Below are 16,771 nucleotides of genomic sequence, written 5' to 3'. Positions count from 1 at the left end.
TCATATGTTCAAAAGCCTTTTGGGTTTCTTTTAAATCTCCATTTCTGTCACTGTTTTTCTCTGGGTTTCGGTTTTCTACCTTATTTTTAGAAGCTCTTTATATATTAGGATTAGTGCGGGCGTAGGTGCCACAGACACTCAGCTTCAGTGATTTGCTAGGAACAAGACAGTAAGTCTGGGAGGGAGCGTGGGACGGGATCTGGAGGAAGCCAGGTGCAGGCTTCTGAGCCCCCTCCACCCCTGCCTCCTGTGCAGAACAGATCTGTGCACCCTCTTCTTTCTGGTGAGTTATGCCAACCTGCTATAGGGCCATCAAGTGCCCAAGGCTGTCACTGGAGCTGGTCATGAAGTCCTTTTCCAGAGGACTCGGGTTTGATTCCCAGGACCCATATGGTGACACAAATCTAACTCCATCCAGTTCCAGGACATCCACCTCCCTATCTTAGCCTCCAGGGGCACCAAGCTCACAAGCGGTACACACACACAGGAGGTGCAGACAAAACACCAGGCACATAAAATAAAGATAAGTGAAAGTTAACAATAACAGATATTCAAATCCCAGAAGAGCTCCTCGTAAATTGAGTTGCTGGCACCATATATCCACCACTATGGTTAGGGAAGGTAGGGATCTTCCTAACCTGTCTGTCAGTTCTTAGATACCAGCAAAAGGCCACACTAGCACACAGGCCTATCTTAGGCGTGGGCTCAGGCTTGTTCACACTTTTTTTTCACTCTGTGTGTGTGTGTGTGTGTGTGTATGTGTGTGTGTGTGTGTGTGTGTGTGTGTTGTATGTGTATTCATTTTTCTTAATTTTCTTTTACTGTGCAAAATTTTAAGTAGTTATATTGACCCATCTTTTCTTCCTTGATTTTGAATCAAATAAGAAAGGTTTTGTTTTTGTCATTTTTTAGAATGTTGTTGTTATAAAATGTTATGTTATTTGGGGCCATAGCTCAGTCGATAGAGGGCTTCCCCAGAACTTCATAATCAGGTATGATGACTGTCCCAGCACTCAGAATGTAGAGACAGGAGGATCACAAGTTTAAGGTTATACACCACCATTTAGGAGTTGAAGGTTGGCCTGGACTACATGTGTGAGACCCTGTGTAAAAAAAAAAAATATTTACCTTCATTTAAACCTCTAGCTCACATGGAGTTTGGTCTGGAGTTTTGTATGAGGAGTAGAACCATTTGGCTCAGTTCCTTGTTCTCCCATTGGCTGTTGTGTGTATCCCAGCATTACTCACGGGACAACATGAAGCTCACGGCTGGATGGGTTCCCTTACTGCCTGTCTTCAGCTGTTTACTCTGCACTTATCTTTGCTGGACTGCTTGACCTCTGCCGTGGGGCATGAGCCTTCCAGGATGCTGCAGGTTTGACACCTGCTGACTTGCTTTTCTGCCCTGACAAGTCTCTCAGGGGTTTCCTTCTATTCTTGTCTACGCCAAGTGAACCTTACATTCAGCTTCTCCAGGTCCTGGATAAAATGCTTGATTGAATTTTTTAAGATATTAACTTTCATCTAATGAGCATCATCTGAAAATGCCGAGTCTTCTTATCAAGAATGTAGTGTATCTCCATATTTCAGAAAGAAGCATTGTGGTGTTTTCAGGTGGATTCCCACTCCTCTTGGCCATAGTCCAGGCTGGCTTCTAACCAAGATGCCCTTGCCTTAGCCTTCTAAGTGCTGGGATTACAGCCGGCCTGAGCATGAGTTCGAGGCTAGTCTTGGCAACATGACATGAACCTGTTTCAGAGAAAGAAAAAAACAATAAGGCAACCGCTGGGATTACAGGTCTGCACCATCACACCTGGCTTATTTCTTAAATGTACACCTTGGTATTTGATCCTTCCTGTCCTCTGCCCTGCTGGGAGTGAACCCTGGGCCATACAGGCTAGTGAAGCACTGCACTGCTTAGCTAATCCCCATCTCGGTTTTTATTTTTTGCCTGTCATAAATAAGCGTCTTCTCTATAAATTTGTATCTCCCCATAGCCGGCTCCTGTTGAGTGGATTCTGTACCCTGAGCTGGACTTTTGGTGCCTTCTTTTCTTGAATACATGAAGGCCAGTCTTGAATTCCTGGTTCTCCTGCCTCAGTCTCTTAGGTTTTGGGATGTAAGATACCATGCCTGACTAGCAGCTAGTGTCCTCTTCTTTTTTTTTTTTTTTATTTTTTTATTTTTTAGTGTCCTCTTCTTTTTGAGACAGGGTCTCAACCTATAGTCAGGCTCTCTGGTAACTCCCTATGTAGGTGAGACATGCGTGAGTCACAGAGATCCACCGCCTTTGCTCCTGAGTGCTAGGATTAGAGGTGTGCAGCACTGTGCCCAGCAGCAACTGCTGTGTTTAAAACTAAAGTAGGGTCCTTTGGGTCTACACTGTTAGCTTGTGTGTGTGCAGCATATATGTCTATAAATACATGAATACACATTATACATATAGCAGATATAAAATGTATATGTACATACATAATATCAATAGGAAAGTATCTGTCAAGTTAAATATTTTGGAAAAATTTGTATCTTGAATGAGCATTAGATGTTAGATATCTTTGTCCTAAGTGGACATATATGTATGCATGTACATATACACATATAACATATGCATATACATACACATATACATATATACATCTAACATATACACTACCCACCCAGCAGACATCCCCCTGCTGGTTTTCTGCTTCCTGGTGTGATTACTCTACGGGTTTATCTCTGTAAAAGGAAAAGACAGTGCTACAGCCACAGGCCAGGCAGAGACCCAGAGGGACACTGATCCACCATCTTCTCAGACCTGCCTGGGGCAGTAGAGCTGCCTTTGTCCCGCCATCATCATCTGACAGACGCTGAGACCTGCAGATAACAGATGGGATCTTTTAGCGGCAGATGAACTTGGGCAAACTTGCATGATAGTACGTAAAACTGATGTTAATACCCTCGCAAACTGTACAATCCACTGAACAATGAATTAGTTCAATAACCCCTTGTCTTTCTAGCCCCCACCCCTTGTTACCCCTCTGGCTTATGTTTTGTTTTATTTTGATGCTTATACCCACCCCACCGAAGATTTCCACTACAAATAACATTAGGGACAGTCACTCCAATGACACCTCTCCTTTATAAGAAGAAAAGGAGGAGCTGTGGGACAGGGGACAATGCCAGGAAACTTGGTAAGGTAGAGTAGGTCTGAGACCCCGGTACCAACCTGAGACAGTAGTTGCCTCCCTGCTCCCTGCCAGATCCTGGCCTGGAACATTGCCCGTATAAGAAAATGTGACCTGTGGTCATGTAGTCCCAAGACAGAGTTCTCCATGGTAACAAGGTATCTGGAGGCCCTGAGCACTCCCTGAGGTTCACCTCCCCAGCAGTGTGTCCCACACACCAGCGACTGGGGACAGTCTTAGGTAACCCAGGGTGTCCTTGCATTCTTGATAACCTTGAACTTCTGATCCTGGTGCCTCTGCCTCCCACGTGCTAAGATTACAGATGTATGGTGGTTCAGCCAGCAAGCGTATGCAGTGCCAGGGGCAAACCCAGGGTTCATACTTCCTAAACAAGCGTTCTCTCAACTAAGTCATCTTTACCCTTGGATGCAGTATATTTTGACACAAAGCTTTGACCTTTTGTTAGCATTTTACTTAGATTATAACAGAAGTCAAAATGTAGGCGATTTTGTAGGTTGTGTCTCTGTGTGTCTTTGCATCTTATGTGTGGGTATGTGTGCATACATGTGCGTGCCACCTGTTAGGGTTGACGATTACATTGTCTTCCTAAAACACACTGGGCTGTTCCTGTTCTTTCTGTGTGTTCTGTGTGTTGGAACGACCTGAGTGGAAGTCTTGGCACAATTCTGCAATGACTCTCTGAGTTTGGTGCTTAAGGAGGCTGTCTACTCCATTTCTTGAAGTCTAGCTATGATTTTTCTCCACTAGAGCCAGTTTGGTATGTTTCATTTGTCTAAAGAGTCCATCTCATCTAGATTTTTCAATTATATGTATATGAAAGCTTCCTAAATCTTTAAAATATGATTATTTCCTGTTTGTCATTTATATTTGGCTTACAGTTTCCATTGGTAATTAGTCATCAGGACTGTGATCAGGTCTTTAAACTTTGCTGGATCTTTCTCTTTTCAAAAGATAAACTTCGGGGTTTATTCTGTTGTTTTCCTGTCTTTGTTTTGGAACTCTCCTCTGTATTTATTGATCTTAATTCCTTGCTGTTCCCTTTCTCATTCGTGATAGGGCCAGGGCTGGCTTTGAACCTGTGAACCTACTGCTTCAGACTCCAGGTGCTGGAACCCTACAGGCATGCACGGTGTACCCGGCCCTGTTGCTTTTGTTTTGTTGTGTTTGAGTGTGTTGTTAAATTAGTGTTCTGTTATATAGAAAGGCTGTTCAGCACACACAGCTTTGGCAGAGGTGGGTCTTAGGTATGTGTTTAGCCATTTGAATTCTTAGGTTTTGGATATTTTGGGTATCACTGTCAAGACATTTCTTACTTTTGGTTTTGACATACCCACTTGACACAATATTTGTATACTCTTCTGTGAATAAGCATTCCCCGTAGTAAGCCTTTTTGTTTTTAACTATGGTTTGGTTTCATTTGTCTAAAGAATGCTGTTCATGCTATTTCTGTTCTTGGGACTTCACTTTGCTCCAGGATTGTTAGGGAAAGTTTCTGAAACCCGGTATTGCCTCTGTGTGTTCAGCGTTCAGCATCTTCCCGCATCAGCTGGATGCATCAACATCATCCTTGTCCTGGATTCTCCAGATATCCAGCTTCTCGTGTGTTTGGCCGGCTGAACGGTCTTGGTTAAGATCGCCTGGCAAGGTGTCCTGGGGATACTGTCTTTCTTTTTCCTCCTTGTGGCTCCTGAGACTTCTGCTAAATGGGAGTTGTTGCTCTCTTGAGTGGGTGCTAATCATCACTCGTGTTTCCCTGAAGCGTCGTAGTGTGGAGCAGCAGCGCCCTCCGCGAGACTTTCCTGCCTGAATTCTGCTTCACTGTTTCGGAATGATTCCTGCTTCTGCTCGTGTCTGCCGTCGCACACATTCTTGCCCATTCCCTCATTACTGTTTCTGCTCGTTTCACTCCTGACCTTTATATACAACTGTACTGTTAAATTTTGACATGTACCAGCATGAAAGCATTTTATATAATGGGTCACCTAATCTCATTTACGTTCATTGGCAGCCATATTAAACACATTTGTATTCATTGATGTGATCAATATATTTGGCCTCTGTTTCACCATATGTATCTATGTATATATATGTATGTGTATGTATAATGTATATGGGCATATACATATATACATATATGTATAATTATATACATATACTTCTGACTTAAGCTCAATGTGTTTGATTTCTATATTTTTAGAGGAAATTTGGGATTTCCCTTTTTCTTCTGGCACTGGGATTAAAGGGCTTGTGCACTGATGAACACTACACCATTGAATGATGGTCTCAATTATTTTTAAAGTTTTGTTTTGAGACAGGGTTTCATACTCACTACGTAGTCCAGAAAGGCCTCAGATTTGTGACTCTCCTACCTTTGTCCCTAATGCTGGGGTGGCAGACCATGCTTATCTCAGGTTGCAGTGCAATGGAACGGTCACTGTGTCTTTAGGGACTTCTCGGCAGTGAGCTGTGAGGGAAAGGCTTAGTATCCCTTCTTTCTCTTCCTAACATTTAATTTGGAGGGAAGAAAATCATTTTATGTCTAATTAATAACTACATAGTCATCAACAAGGTTGAAGAAATGTATTCTATTTTGTAAACGTGTCTTTTGGGGGTAGAGAGATGGCTTGGTGTTAGGAGGCTGGAGAGATGGCTTGGCGTTTGTTAGGGCTAGAGTGATGGCTTGGGGTTAGGAACACCTATTTCTCCAGAAGACCAGAGCTCTGTTCCCAGCGTCCACATGAGATGGCTCATTCTCAGTCACCTGTAACTCTAGCTCCAGCATCTGGCCTCTGTAGGCACTGCAGTGATAGGCACAGTCTCTCTGACACTCTCTTACACACACTCACAGTTCAAAATTAAACCGTGTCCTTTTGAGTAGTTTTGGACCTTTGTTGTCAGGATGTAGCCATTTATTCCCCCTTTCTCCCTTTATTACCTTAAAGCTTCATTATGGAAGTTGTCTGAATTACTAGTAGCTTTGTTTTTTAAAAGCACGTATCACAACGCCATCCTAGACCAGAGGTTTTACATACTCTGTTGTCCATATGGGACTATAGACATACATTCATACGACTGTTCCCAAAGTGGACAAACTAAGTAGAGAACAGAGACAAAACCATCTGAAATTCCTATGTATTTAATGATGTTCACAGTAAATGTGCACCCACATGAGGGAGGGAACTGAGATGTGATGTTGTTGTAAAAAATATAGAAAATATGAACGTATTGTTGTCTTTTATCCCACTGGATCCTGCACTGTTTCAGAATCACATCCCAACTCCTCGGCAGCCCAGTGTCTCCTGCTGCTGCACACTTTCCTACACTCAAACCGTCACATAAAAGAACACACAACACAATAATCTTAGATCCAATTGGTAAGATATAATTGCCCACTTAAACATACAAAGCCCGGTACCATCCATCCCTTAGGAACATTGATAACAACCTGTAAATACACAGAGCGAGATCTTTACGTCAGCCTCCATTGTCCTGCCACGGCTTCTCCCTCTCTCTCCTGTCTCTCTTCTTTGTTCCAGTCTCCTCCTCCTCCTTTGAGCTTCTCTCTCGCCCATCCTTCCTTCTCCTCCAATGACAGGCCTCCTTCTATCCTGTACCTGCCCCTCACCTGTATTTTACAAATTCAATGGGGAGGTTCTGGTGACATTTCTGCTACCTCTGGGTGGCTCCATGTGTTTCAGCGTTAGTGACAAGGTTTCAGTATTAGTGACAAGTCTCTGGAGACCCACCTACAGCTCTTGCTGGATAGCTGGGCTTCAAATCATGAAGAGGCCATTGCCTTGCCAGAGAAGTTCATTTCCACAGCGCCAAGTAGCAAAGCATGCTGGGCTGAGGCAGGGTCACTTCTCCCGACCCCCAGCAGACTTTATGCTCCTGGAGATCAGGCCTCCTGTGAGGAAGACCTGCTTCCTTCACAGCAGGAATAGCTAATGTCTGGATAGCTGTTTCCCTTAGACTTTCTACATCCTGCCATGAGCTGTGGACTTGGATGTGTTCAGGACAAAGATTATAGAAGAATTACAGAGGAAATTCAGTGTACCTGTGCTTCCAGTGAATTCTTCTTTCTCTAAAGCATGGCTCAGAGCTTGCAGGACATTGTGTTTCACATCTCTGTAAGTGAGGAGGACTTTGTTAAGCAAGTAGGGCATCCAAGAGAACTGTTCTTATTCAGAACTGATTATTAAGTGGAAAGGACCCAACATGAGACCCACACATACAAATAAGTCATGTGCACACACCACACACAAGCTTGCATGTGTGCACACAAGAAGGTGGGCATCTCTACAAGCAAAATGGCAGATGTTTTTTGGAACAAAGAGTGCTTCAGGAGTAATTTTCAGAATATTTTTAGAGAGAACTGTCTTGTTCTTAAAAAATTTAGATGGCATAGGCACAAAAAATTGAAAGATCAAAGAAACAAGAAGATTGAAAAAGGAAGATGTTAAAGATGCCTATAAGGAGGGGAAAAGTGGTTTTTGGACTAGTGAAATGGTTCAGTAGGTAAAGGCACTTGTAGCCAAACCTGATGACTTGAGTTCAGCTTCTGGGACCAGCATGGTTGAAGGAAGGCTCTGAGTCCCTCCAGATATTTCCTGATGTCCTGTTGGGTGGCACTGTTCTTGGGAAGATATGAACACTCATCTATATAGGAACTGATAGCAGATCAAAGCACCATTGTAGCTACAAATTAGCTAAACTGCTTTGTGCTCCGAGCAGGTCACACTCTCAGTCACCTGCTAGAGGAGTGCGCGCGCACACACACACACACACACACACACACACACACACATTACAGTTTGTGTAAGGCTGAAGAGGAAGAGGCCTCGTGAATCTGCTCAGTTTCAGGGACTGTCAGAAACTTTTGAGTTGTTTACTTCCTTAGTTTCGATCAACCTTCCTGGAAGAATAAAATGTTTCATCTCTCTTTAGGACATTCAGCATCTTTAGGAGCTTTCCTCTAAGACAGAAAATTTTATCTTGGAGAAAATTACTACTACACAAGTGCACCCTGGGAAGCATAGCCTACTTGTAAACACAGACACATGCCCCACCCCTAAATAAATAATTTTAAACATCGTATCATTACTGGGGAGATTGGAGTTCCCTTCTGGTATCATTAGTAAAAGAATTTTAAAAGTCAGATAGAGTGTTGTATGCCTATAATCCCAGAACTCAGGAGGCATAGACAGGCAGATCTCTGTAAGTTCAAGGCCAGCCTGGTCTACATCGTGAGCTCCAGGACAGCCAGGGCTACATAGATAGAACCTGTCTCAAGAATGAATGGATGAATGAATTTAAGATTGGACTCTGAGCTTGAGGACAGCTTTAGTCATATTTAAAGAAGAATCCCAGGGGAGGAAAGCTCAGCATCTGCCTAGAAGAGAAAGATGGAGAACAGGAAAAGAGAAATACCATTGGATTTAAGCAAGCATGAAGGCCAGCCACGTGGGGGACAGGCAGCCATACTGATAGGAATAAGAATGAAAAGTCCAGAGTTCCAGAGAAGGCAGATTCCCCCCACCCCCACAGCCTCACTATGTAGCTCTGACTAGCCTGGAGCCTGCTGTGTAGACCAGGCTGGCCTGTAGCTCACAGAAATCTACCTACCTCTGCTTCCCAGGGTACTTCCAACTCAGAGGAAGCCTGATTAGATTCTGGACAACATCAAAAGACACAGAAAAGAAGAAAAAGGAGAAGTTAGGCTTTTCCGAGTAATTCAGAAAAGTGGGCAGGCATAAGCCAGCTTCACGGCTCCATCCCTGCATCCCCGTAAGTGCTGCACTAGGACTGACTATCTGGGAAGGAACAGTACATTATCCCATTTAAAGGACTGGTGTTACTCCTGTTTCTTTAGCATGGCTTAAGGTGATCCTGCCGTCCTGAGGTCTGGGCCCAGCTAGAATGTCAGGTCCTCACCTAGGCTAGAGCCTCCTTCTCTTGACCAGAAGAAAACAGCTTTTCCTTAATGGGCCTTCACCGCCACCCTAAGAATTTCAGAATGGGAAACAGTGTTGGAAACGTGAAGAAATCACACCGTTGCCTCTGAGCTCAGTCCCATGAGGACAAGCATTGGGAAAGAGGCTCTGAGAGCTTCTGTATGGTCTGAAGAATGAGCTATGGTAGCCATACTTTTTATTAAGTGCATGGAAAGCTAGAGTAAAAGAAATAGCAAGTGATAGGTAGATAACAGGCAGACAGATAAATGGATGGATAGATAGCAGAACATGATCAGATCAGGTGCTCCAAACATTCACAGAAATTGACCCTTCTGAAAGCCCCTCTAACGGCAGCCAGCTTGTGTGGCTGACTCAGAGTCTGGGGCAGAACAGAGCGTCTGCTTGTGTGATGTTTCCCAGTAGAAGAACAAACAGTAACAGATGACATCATCAAATCAGGTGCTCACACCGTGCAGTAGAAACCAGCTGGAGGGTGAGGCAGTCAGCGGGTTCCCAGTGAGCTTGCTTTCCATGCCGTCCTTCCTGTGACTCCATTTCCTGCTTCTCCTCTCCACTGACAGCCCTTTTATAAACAGTGGTAATGCCTGTGGGAAGTGGTTTACTTTTAAGCTGTTCTTGAGGACTAATGTTTTTATTCTTGGGCGGTTTTATGGTCTTCTCTCCTTGTGGGTAGTTAGGGAGGCCCGTCTATCCCCAGACAAGAGACCTTAGAGCACATTTTAGACAAACATGCTTGGGTCATCTGCTTCCAGAGGCAGCTTCTCAGTGAGCTCAAACAGCACACTGACCAAGTCTAATGTACATTCCAGAGCTAGAGTGCTGTCTCACAGTCAGACTGAAACGTTCATGTAGTCGCATGTATAGACGGGCTCACTATGGACTGGTTATGAGTTCCCTGAACACTCACTAACATGGAGACTCGTCCTATTGAATCATCCTGGAAGATCAAGAAGGAGCCACATGCACAGCCACGCAGGAAACCTTCCCTGTGCTGCTTAACACTGATGATCAAGCTGGCAGGATGCAGAATCCTTGAAGAGGGAAGAGAGTGTTCTCTGCATGTGTCTGTGAGGGAGCTTCTTAGACAGGGCTGTGGTGGAAAGGCTGACCCTAACTGTGTGCAGTATATTCCATGGGCCGCACAGGAACGAGAAAGCAAGCTGCACTCCTGTCTCTGTTTTCTAACAGTGATGCCCTGGCCAGCTGCCTTGTGTCCCTGCCGTTGCACTTTCTCTGCCAGGACGAACTCTTGAACGGGCACCCTGAGTAAAACCTTCCTTAAGTTGTTTCCGTTAGTTACTTTCTGGTAGCAGCAGAATGGGGTAACTGAAGCACGCTTGCTACATGTGGATCTGCCACCTATAACACAACCCTTAGAATCAGGTTAGCCTGAACTTCCGAGCAGTGTATCTGCCTGAAGGTGGTGGAGCAGTGTGCCAGAGTGACAGTGTGATCTGATTGAAATGTCACTAAAGTGCAGCATGATCACACCCTCAGATGTGCAAAAGTTCAGAATTGCAGCACCACAAGCCTCTCTGAAAAGCCTCCATGTGGGTCTAATCCAGCCAATGGGGGGTGAATCGATGAGGATTCTACAAATGGAGGAGCTGATGTGGGGCAATGCCAGCTTTAAAACTGGATAAACACTGACAGCATCAACATATGGGAAGCGGAAGGGAGTCGGTGAGATTGCATGGGGGATGAGAGGTAATGAGGACGATGAATGTCTAAACACATATGTACAGGTATGGAAATGTCGTGACGAGACTCATGGGCACTGCATGCTAATAAGAACATGCCACATGTATCAACACAAAGGTAGCAAGACAGCAAACATCCCGGAAAGGCCAAGAAGCAGTAGGTTAAGAGTGGGCAGGGAGTGTGGACAGGAGATACCTGCTCTCTGCTTCCCCTTTACGCCTATGGAGAAGACTGAGTTCTGGCGTTGGTCAGCTGGGAACGCTCTTGCTACATTTGACACTGCCTTTGTGTGTAGACCTCTGAGATCGGCAAACTGGGAGAAAGAAAAATAACCCAGCAAGAACAGATCGTTTCGGACTGTAGGCATGGAACCCCGTGGTACGGAACCTGTTTTAGTGTGTGTAAGTCTCTGCTTTGAACTCCAGCGTTCTCACAGACACACAACCGTTGAGGAAAACCCAAACAAAGGGAGGAATTGTATAAGGATTAAAATGAAGGTGACTTAAGTCTGTTGCCTTGAGATGAAACCGTCTGACATTGGCTAAACAATTTAATTAACGTCTTTTATTAAGATTTAATTACACTGGGGCTTAGAGGTGGCTTTTAGTGTGAGGATTTACATTCTTCCAGGGACCACGTTTGGATCCCAGCACCCGTGTCAGGTGGCTCACGACTGCCCTCACCTTCTTCTGATTTCCGAGGGCACCGGCCCACACATGGTGCACATACATTATCACAGGCACATGAACATCCATACATGGAAATTAGTTACAGTTGACTTATTATGTGTATGTATGAGGGGTACGTGTGGGGTATCATAGTACCTGAGGAGGTCAGAAGACGCCCATGTGGTAACTTGTTCTTTCCTTTTGTTACGTGTGTCCTGGGGGGATCAGATTCAGGTCATCAGATGGACAGCAAGCATGTTTACTTACTGAGCCACCTTGGTGATACTATAGTAGTAGTAATAATAATAATAATAATAATAATAATAATAATAATAATAATATAAAGCAATTAAACTGGTGTTGGTTTTTGTAAGTCAAAATCATTCAGGGAGCAAAAGGGTAGTCAGAAATATACAAGCAGGTTGAGAGCAATGGGTAAAGATCACTGGCTACTTTCCTACAGAGCCAAGGTTTCATTTCTAGCACCAACATGGTAGCTAGTAGCTCTAACTCCAGTTCCAGGGCCTCTAATTGCCCTCTCTTGGCCTCCACAAGCTCCAGGCATATGTGTGGTACACAGACATTGTCTTACTTAGGGTTTTACTGCCGTGAACAGACACCATGGCCAAAAGGACAACATTTATTTGGGGCTGGCTTACAGGTTCAGAGGTTCAGTCCATTATCATCGAGGCAGGAACGTGGCAGCATCCAGGCAGGCATGGCGCAGGAGGAGCTGAGAGTTCTACATCTTCATCTGAAGGCTGCAAGTGGAAGACTGACTTCCAGGCAGCTAAGACAAAGGTTTTAAAGTTACGCCCACAGTGACACGCCTACTCTAACAGGGCCACACCTTCATTAATAGTGCCACTCCCTAGGCCAAGCATATACAAACCATCACAGACATGTATGCAGACAAAACAGCTGTACACATAAAATAAAATAACAAATTGACAAACAAATTAGACTAAAAGAGAGCAGGGATATTATTTGAGTGCTTGGCTAAAGCTTTCAAAGAATGCTTCAAATTAAAATTGGTTGATTGATTGACTGACTGAGGTAACCAGAGCTCAAGGCGAAGGCCTTGTGCCCATGAGGCAAGTAGTTTACAGTTAAGCTCTGTTCCATCTCTAAACTAATTCAGAACAATTTTGGTAACTTTGTATTTTTTTTTTCACTGACTCCAGAGACCCTTTTCTCCAAATACTGCCAACACTCACCTTGCCGTCAGAGCTGCGTCCAGAGAGTAGCAGGCATTGGCATGGAACAGAAGTGGCCTAGTGTGTCATTCTTCCCTGGAGCTTCTGTTCCGGCCTCACAGGAGTTTGTGTAGTTGCTGAGGCCGGAGCTCCTGAGGATCAGGGGTGTACATGGGTCTGTTCTGCAGCTTCTGTTGGCACTCCCTTCTGTCTTAGTCAGTGTTCTATTGCCATGATTTAAATGTAAAGGCCCATGAAATAGATTAAAAGATTAAACCAGGTGTGCTAGTGCACAAGGATTTAATCCAAGCATTTGAGAGCAAAGGCAGGCAGATCTCTGGGTTCAAAATCAGTCTGGTCTATGGTAGTGAGCTCCAGGACAGCCAGGGCTACATAGTGACAGGGTCTTTTAAGACAGGGTCTCTGTCTTAAAAAAAAAAAGCAAATACATTTAGGTAAAGTTAATAATACATTTGAACATATAGTAACTCTTTGTTCCATAAATAGACAACCTAAGGAACATCTTAATATGTTTCTCTTTTAAGATTTATCTATCATGTATAAGTACACACTGTAGCTGTCCTCAGACACACCAGAAGAGGGCATCAGATCTCATTACAGAGGGTTGTGAGCCACCATGTGGTTGCTGGGATTTGAACTCAGGACCTCTGGAAGAGCAGTCAGTGCTCTTAACCACTGAGCCATCTCTCCAGCCTAAGGAACATCTTAAAAACTGGTTGTGTATTTTCAGTACAGTGTGAGCATTAGGTGTTATTTGAAACTATATTATGAAGATGAGGTAACAGTTTCATGTGAAATCTTGGGGGGATTAGAGCAGTTCTGGTTGAAACTTAGGACTGCAACAAGACTTTACAAGGCGCTCACTCAAAAGAGCCTTCTTCAGGGTACAGTTGGAGAGCATCGTATCAAGATGAGAAACAGTTTTAAGATGTAGCATTTCCACTTTGGAACACAAACTAATTGAGCTTACGTTGTCACCTTCTGCTCCAGACACATGGTTGTAGGAGGAATTTTGATTATACAGAAATATGTTCAGGCAGCTAATTCTCCTGACTTAGCAGAATTAAGTCTCCATGTGCTATGGAGAGATAGTGGCATTTCCGAGGAAGAGGGAGAGTCTGTTTAAAATGTATGGGGCAGATAAGGATACACTGCAGTTATGGGGGATGGAGACACTAGAATAGAAAGCAGAGTTGGGTGTAGGAGAGCGGTCAGACCCCAGGGGATACTTTTCTCCTTTTCGAGACATGGTCTCATCATGTAGACCTTGCTAGCTTAGACCTCACTGTGCAGACCAGTCTGGCCTGTCTCTGCTGTCTGAGTGCCAGCACTAAAGGCGAGGGCCACCACACTCAGCCCCCTCATCGAAGACCTTTGATTTTGATTTCAAACCTGGAGGGCACCTTCTCCAGAAGGCAGAGGCGTAACATTGGCATTGCGTTCTGAAGCTGTCGAGTATGTGCCATCCTTACCTTCTTCCCCCTTCTGCCTTTCCAGATTTCCAGGTGGGTTTTCTCAGGTCAAGGGTGCAGAAGGTCATACTGAGTGAGCATAGATAAGCTAGCTTGTGATTCTGAGAATGATGTCTGTCTGGCTTTTCAATGGAGGTATTCAAACAGAAGCCAGGGCTTTTAATGCAAAAACTAACTAGTTTCTTTCTCCCTTTGTTTCTCTTTCTTCTTCCACCCTGCCCCCCTTTTCTGAGTCAAGGACTCACTGCAAGTCTGGTCTGGAGTTCCTGGTTAACCCTGCTGGCCTCAAACCCAAGTCAGTATTCCTGCCTTGGCCATTTGAGTGCTGCTTATAAGCATGGCCCTTCTGTCCAGGGAAAGCTGATGGTCGTACATGCTTCTAACATGTTTGGGGAAACCTGGTTAGCACAGTTCTTCCTGTGAGATTCAAAATGTATCCTACACCAGAGATAAAATGCAGAATCCATTATGTGGGGAACTTTCAGAGTAGAAACATGATGAAGGCTTTGTAGGGAAAAGATGTGGCTAAGCCCGCCCAGCCCATGTAAGTCGTTATAGTTCAGAGAATGCATGCTTCATGCACTGCATGGGTGCTGGTTGTTCTAGGCCTCATGTCAGCATGGGCAGTGATGGTCACCTTTATGACGGGTTTGTGTAAGTATAGTCTGTGATAGTCACACACGTGACAAAGTCCCCTGATAGTGCATTCTTAGGATGCATCTCTGCTAAGTGACTCATGACTGTAAGTCAAGATCAGCAGCAGGGAGGAAGTCAGTATAAGTAAGCAGATGTGTGTGCAAAGAGTTCACAAAGGTTGGTTTGCAGACACTGAATTCTGTTGGGGACTGTGCTTAAGTCAGGGAAGAAAGTATATAACAAACACTGTTTAGTGGCAGAGGTGACATCAATGAGGATGCCATGTGTGCTTTTTGAATTAGGGAATAGTTCCAAAACGGTAAGTGTAAGATAGTGGCTTCAGATGACAGAGTGAGGATAGAGGATGAGTTATTTCCCTTTAGTCACGTGACTGGCGCTGAGCCTTGACCTCAGTTTACCTGTTTTGTGGTGCTGTGAAGCTGCCTCATGTCACAACCATGTACTGAGTACAGTTATGTCAATTATACTAGGCATCTGTTTATACTGTGGGTCACCATCTTACTGAATGGATGTAACATATTTAGTATGCCCTGCTTATTGTCTTGTTGTTGTTATAGTACTGCAGTAAACCTGTGTGTGTGTGTGTGTGTGTGTGTGTGTGTGTGTGTGTGTGTGTGTGCGTGTCTCTTATAATGTCAGGTTTCTGGGCACTTACTGGATGTGTAACAGGCTCTACACACTAACATTTTGATAGAGTGTGTGAAGTTGTCCCTCACGATTGATCTTCAGCTCCTGGTCACCACTGCTGCTGAACTGACCCCCGCCCTTAGTATTAGCCACACTTAAGTGGTTTGCAATACATTTCCAGATGGATTCAGTGACATTGGATGTTTATTTGAAAAATACCGTCTTCCTGTATTAGGATGTGTCAGTACCCACTTGCGAGCATGGGAGGTCTTCACACCTGCAGTTTCAGACTAAGGCTGGCATTCCGAGTGAGATCTTTTCACTCAGCAGTTGTTCTTGGTGAATTTTGCCTATTTACAGGCTGTCATCTTATTGAATTCCTTGTTGCTTTTTGTTTGTTACTTAATTTTCTCAAGTATTCTATAATTCTATAATATATAATAATAAAATATAATATACATAAAATATACCATATAGTATATAATAGCATATGTAATATATTCTATAATTTTATTGTAGAATATAAGAATATGATTATATAATTATAATTCCATAGTTATTATAAAATATAATGTAACTATAGAACACATTATGTAATAATCACTTACAAATTATTTTTGTAGGGATGCCTCCGAGGCTGGAGGTCTCAGGTTTGGTTTCCTGCATCCACATGGTCTGTAATTTTAGTTCCATGGGATTTGACGCCCTTTTCTGGCCTCCATAGGAACTGTGTGCACGTGGTGTACATGTTTAATAAGCATAAATAAATCCTAAAAAGTGTTTTGGGTTCGGCAGAGAAGTCTCTAGACTTCTTTAGGTTGAGAAAGTCAGAGTTTGAGAGATTCTTAGCCCTGGTTGTCTCACGTCTTAGAGCTTTATTGCTGTGAAGAGACGTCATGACCACGGTTACTCTTATGAAGGAAAGCATGTAACTGGGGCTGTTTGTTATTACCACACTATCATCATCATGGTGGGACGCACGGCAGCGTGCCGGCAGGCAGGCACGGCGCCGGAGAGGTGTCTGAGAGCCCCGCATCTGGATTTGCAGGCAGCAGGGAGTAACTGACATACTGGGTGTGGCTTGAGCAGCTGAGACCTCAAAGGCCACCCCTAGTGATGCACTTCCTCCAACAAGGCCACACCTTCTGCTAGTGCCTCTCCATGTGGGCTGATGGGGCTATTACATTCCACTCTCTGGTCCCCATAGGCTTATAGATATCACAATGCAAAAATGCGTTTATTCCAACTTTAAAAGTCCTTATATTC

General features: G+C 44.0%; 1 protein-coding gene and 1 long non-coding RNA gene across 9 annotated transcripts in view; one reads left to right on the top strand and one right to left on the bottom strand.

Annotated features, from left to right (window-relative positions):
• The window catches only part of Actr3b (actin related protein 3B), a 93,870-nt gene that overhangs the window by 13,851 nt on the left and 63,248 nt on the right, over positions 1-16,771 (top strand). Inside the window, exon 1 of one of the 7 annotated variants that reach the window (XM_063286225.1) lies at positions 13,680-14,254. The exons of the other annotated variants lie outside the window; for them this stretch is intronic. The gene's annotated coding sequence lies outside the window, so the exon portion shown is untranslated. Of the gene's footprint in view, positions 1-13,679; positions 14,255-16,771 lie in introns of those variants that run through there. 7 annotated transcript variants of the gene reach the window in all.
• Positions 1,615-12,370, bottom strand: LOC134486710 (uncharacterized). 2 transcript variants are annotated; one of them, XR_010066059.1, is made up of 3 exons: positions 12,192-12,370; positions 7,246-7,316; positions 1,615-1,749 (listed from the first exon to the last, which is right to left on the bottom strand). It is a non-coding gene; the product is annotated as an uncharacterized LOC134486710 (long non-coding RNA). The 2 variants fall into 2 exon arrangements; XR_010066060.1 differs by lacking the exons at positions 1,615-1,749; positions 7,246-7,316 and adding exons at positions 11,059-11,177; positions 11,689-11,747.

Source organism: Rattus norvegicus, chromosome 4 (assembly GCF_036323735.1).
Source record: "Rattus norvegicus strain BN/NHsdMcwi chromosome 4, GRCr8, whole genome shotgun sequence".
NCBI classification, from domain to species: domain Eukaryota; kingdom Metazoa; phylum Chordata; class Mammalia; order Rodentia; family Muridae; genus Rattus; species Rattus norvegicus.
The sequence above is the reverse complement of the archived record's forward strand: the minus strand, read 5'-3'. Positions and strand labels throughout refer to the sequence as shown.